The sequence below is a fragment of the Orycteropus afer genome, unplaced genomic scaffold, assembly GCF_000298275.1.
Source record: "Orycteropus afer afer isolate SDZICR_OR568_19922 unplaced genomic scaffold, OryAfe1.0 scaffold00309, whole genome shotgun sequence".
In the NCBI taxonomy this organism is placed as follows: Eukaryota; Metazoa; Chordata; class Mammalia; order Tubulidentata; family Orycteropodidae; genus Orycteropus; species Orycteropus afer.
The window spans coordinates 3,931,722-3,936,906 of record NW_006921896.1 but is presented as its reverse complement, the minus strand read 5'-3'; positions in this window follow the sequence as shown (position 1 = coordinate 3,936,906).

Here is a 5,185-nt window from a genome sequence, read left to right as displayed (position 1 = left end):
TCCGTAGTGATACTGCCTCGGAAACCCAAGGAGGGGTCGCTATGAGTCAGGGCTGACTCGACGGCACATAACAACAACAACAACAATGGTAAAATAGAACACAGCATTTTCAGCTTTCTATTCAAAAGGCGTATAAATAGTCATGTTTATGTATTCTATTCAAGCATGACTTAAACCAAATTTAAACAACTAATGCTCTTTGATGAATTGTAATCAGAATAAAGAAATTTCTGATCATTTGTAACTTCTGCTTTCCATCTAGTTCTTGTTTGTCAACTCTTTTTTTTTCCCTTGGTGATCTTTTGAGATCTGAAGACTATTCTTGCCACATTAAATACTTTTGAAAGAACACCACCATTGGGTATATAGTTTAATGTATAATATGATTTATCTTCAAATTATTTGCTGTAAATTTTACATGTGATACTGAAGCTGCTTTCAAAAAATGGAAATTTTGTGTGTATTCTTAACTTTAGAGTCAGTTTAATGAAAAAATTTCAGTATTCCTTTAGTCAATAAAGATCAAGATCTGTGAACCAGAGTTTGTTGTCTCATTCCCAGAAATTCTGAATTAAAAAACATGGCCTAGGAAATTAGTAACATAAATGTATGGCTTATTTTACTCTACTGTAACTGCTTATGTTGGAAATGAATGAAACATAGATGTTCAGAAAGGAATTGAGAGTTGGTAGAGACAGAGAGAGATATTTAGGAGTTACAGTGGTTTTTGTTGGTAAGGGAATGTTAAGGATTGAGATAAGATTTTGAGAGATGCTCTACTAATATAAATATCAGACAAAAGGAAAGGGTTAGCTAGGGGCTGTTGGAAACCCACTACCATCAAGTCAATTTCGAATCATAGTGACCTATTGGGTACCCAAGGCAATAAATCTTTATGAAAGTAGATTGCCCCATCCTCTTTCCACAGAGTGTCTGGTAGGTTTGAACTGCTAACCTTCTAGTTAGCAGTCAAGTGCCTTAGGCACTGTGCCACCATAGCTCCTTTGGAAACTGGGAAGAGGAAAGAAAAATAACACTGCTGTGACACCAGCATTTATGACATTGTGTTTGTCGGCATGTGCATCACATTCTTGAAAAGAAAGTCAACAAGTGATATCCTTTGGGAAAATCCCTTGACATTCTCTCCTGTCAACTAAAGTAGGGACTGTCACAATTCCATTTGTATTCCAGCTGGACTTGAAGATGGAGCATCTGGAGAAGAGGTAGTAGCTTAAGGGATAGTGATACGGTTGTTATCTTCAGATATTTGAAAGAGGCTTGAGCTAGAAGACAGAACTAGGACTGTAGGTTTTTTTTTTTCTTTTTTTTTTTTTTTTTTATCAGTTTGTTATCAAAATTCCTCTGGTGATAAAACTGAACTGACAGGTTTATTCCCCTCACAGTGACTGTATGTTTGTTGCAGAAATACTGAGTTGTTTGATTTTAGGATGCTGCCTCAGCTCCTCTGGAAGAGTAGATATTCTGTGCCAACTTTCTAAAGTCCATAAAATCTGATTCTCAGGATATGTGATAAGACCTCAAGGACTTGTACTTGGCAAGCCCATTAGGGGAGAACTTCCTCCAGCATGACAGTCTGATTCACTTTCTGTCTGGCAGGAAGAATTACTTCTTCCTGACACTGAATAGATTTCTCTTAAATTTTAAACTACTTACAGAAGTCTTAAAAAAGTTTGAATAATTGTCTAAAGAATGCATTTGCTTGTTTTTAATAATTTTCATATATTTAAGCTGATGTTAATAAAATCATAATTATATTAGAATTTTATTTAAAAAATGACTAAAGTACATGGTCTATAGGTAATAGGGGCATTGTATTTTTCATGGTATTTTGGTGTTTTCATTGGAATATTTACAAAGTGTGCAAAATGATACTGCTACAACTGTAGCTACAATAGACATAGACCATCTTCTTATAACTGTAAATATCCAGTACCATCTGTAGTAGAGAAAAACCAGATGAAAATGTTAGCTTAAGACATTTCTAGAGTACAGTCCATTCCTAAATCATTAGATAATATTGTCTTCATACTTGCTTTTCTTATGTTTAAGTGTTAGTATAATTTTTTCTCTAGACATATTTAGTAAAATAAGTAGTAACAATAAATATCATTTATTGAATATCTGCATTCTATCACTTAATCCTCACAACAATCCTGTGAAGGTAGGTGATATTATCCCCATTTTACAAAGGAAGAAATTGAAATCATAAAGGTTGCCCATATTTTACTCAGTATAGGAAATAACTGTAATTTGACTCCCCATCTGCCCTGTTCCAAAACCTATTCTTTGTCTACTGAATTCCCTACTAAGATTATGTATCTTTTGTGATTTATAACTTTAAGCATGCAGTTAGAAAGATTAAATGTTGCATAAGCAGTACTCATGTTGTCCATAGTAGTACAGGTGTGGTTTGTGACTTATAAAATAAAGGTTAAACCTGCTTTTGCAAGTTCTTATATAATCTTGGCCCAAAGACATTTTATTTGATAATATCTTAACCTAAGGATAAGTGGCCACAATCAGTACTTGTCTTGCCAGCAGGTGTTCTCAAGCTTACGAAAATATGTGGTAACAAAGGAGGAGATAGGAGCCCTGATTGCATAGTAGTTAAAGCATTCAGCTGCTAACTGAAAGCTTGGTGGTTCAAACCCATCAGCTGCTCTGTGGGAAAAAGATGGGCAGTCTGCTTCTACAAAGATTCAGCTTTGAAAACCCTATCCGGCAGTTGTACTCTGCACTGTAGGGTCACTGTGAATCAAAATTTACTATAGCAGTGAAGGCATTTGAAAATTCTACGTGGTTTTGGGGGAGCTCTCGTAGCATAGTGTCAAAGGCACTTGACTGCTAACCAGAAGGCTGGCGGTTCAAACCCACCAGCCACTCCTCGGAAGGAAGGTTGGGCAATCTGCTTCCATAGTGATACGCCTCGGAAAGCCAAGGAAGGGATGCTATGAGTTGGTTCCAACTCGACGGCACATAAGAACAACAATAACAATCTAGTTTTGGAGGCTAAATGATATTTTTATTGTGCAGTGTAGACTTACTATGTGCAGTGCTTCTGGTAGTTGGCATTATTTTTGTAGAAATCATTTGTAATTAATTTGGTCTTCACACCTACAGTATCAGTTGTTGTTGAGTTGATTCTGACCCTTGGTGACCCCATGTGTCAGAACTGTGCTCCTTAGGGTTTTTGATGACTCATTTTTTGGAGGTGGATTGCCATTCCAGGCCTTTCTTCTGATGCACCTATGATAACTTCTGATCTTCTGACCTTTACTTTGGCAGCCAAACACATTAACCGTTTTTACCACCCAGGGACTCCTTGTTTACACCTACTTCCATTGTTCTATTAATTTACCTGTGTGGATACAATTTGAAGCTATTAAACTCTTAAGATAAAAATATTTTAACTTGTATAATAGTGCTTGAAAGATATGAAGATTTTACTAACCATATGTAAAAAATACTTCTGAGATAGTAGTCCAGAATTATTTGTCCGTAAGAGACGATAAAGTTTTTATAGTGTCAAAAATGATCAGAACTCAAAAGAAATTGAAATATACGGTTTATTCTAAACAGTTATTCTATATGCATATAGGGAGACCATTCTGATTAAATAAAAAGCAAATGGCTTGAAGTAGGCTCGGAAGGAAGATGGAGCAATCTACTTCTGTAGTGATACTGCCTCGGAAACCCAAGGAGGGGTCGCTATGAGTCGGGTGCGACTCGATGGCACATAACAACAACAAAAAGAGAGGAAGGAGAAGGTAGAGCAACCACTGGTAAATCTTAATATGATTGATTGAATTCTGTCCTCCCCCTTTTACTGAGATCAACTGTTACTTGATTAATAGATGATACCTGTCCTGGCAGCTAAAAATTTGGCCCTCTACCCATCTGCAGCCATGAGACCTTTTGAAATTTAAGTAAGCCTAGCTAAGGCACTTGACTGCTAACCAGAAGGCTGGCGGTTCAAACCCACCAGCCATTCCTCAGAAGGAAGGTTGGGCAATCTACTTTTGTAGTGATACTGCCTCAGCAACCCAAGGAGGGGTCGCTATGAGTCAAGTCCGATTCGACGGCACATAACAACAAGAAGAGTCTTCTTCTAGGATTTTTTCTGGGACCTCTGGTGGCATAGTGCCTAAGGCATTTGACTGCTAACCAGAAGCCTGGTGGTTCAAACTCACCAGCCACTCCTCGGAAGGAAGATTGGGCAATCTACTTCTGTAGAGATACTGCCTCGGAAACCCCAAGGAGGGGTTGCTGTGAGGTTTTTTTTTTGGGGGGGGGGTTTGAGAGTCTTTTTCATGAAGTAAGGGCTTTGTCTTTGTAGAGAAGAGGGGTAGAGGGGAAGCATCAATGCTTTTGCAGTTTATGTCAGGCTTTATTTTTTTACTTTAAATATTTGGTGGTGTGGGTAAGAAAAAAACCTTAGAATCAAAGTAAAATGTCAGGTACTAATTATTCTCTTTTGACTGTAATAATGTGAAGGTATTTTCAGCATAATATTTTCCTTGTCTCTGAGTTGTAGTTGTTGTAATGTACCGTCAAGTCGGACCCTTGGGTTTCTGAGGCAGTATCACTATGGAAGCAGATTGCTCCATCTTCCTTACAAGTAGTTTAGGGTTATTTTATTACTGATGGGTTTGTGTTGATGTAATCGTATGTTGGGAGGTTGAAAATAATGTGGTTCCTAAATGCTGATAAATTGAATTCTCAAATGTCTTTTCTGCAACAAAGAGCATGATTTCTCTCATGTGCCTGCTGATGGACTGATAAGAGCATTTGAAATGGTAAGAAGTATTAAATAAGCACCAGAGCAAGGAAACTTGACAGAAGGAATACTGATGGTAAAAATCCAACTTCTTTCATGAAGTTGGGATTTGAGAATATTTTGATTCATCAGCTTCTCTCAAGGTAGATTAAAATAAATACCAACCTCTAAACCCATTGAGACATTTCCAACTCAGCAACCCTTTAGGACAGAGAACTGCCCCATAAGGTTTCCAAGGCTATAAATCTTTAAGGAAGCAGACTGCCTCATCTTTCTCCTATGGAGTGGCTGGTGGGTTTGAACCATATACTTTTTGGTTAGCAGCTGAATACTTTAACCATTGTACCATCAGAATTCCTTAAATACAGACTGTATATCATCTCATTG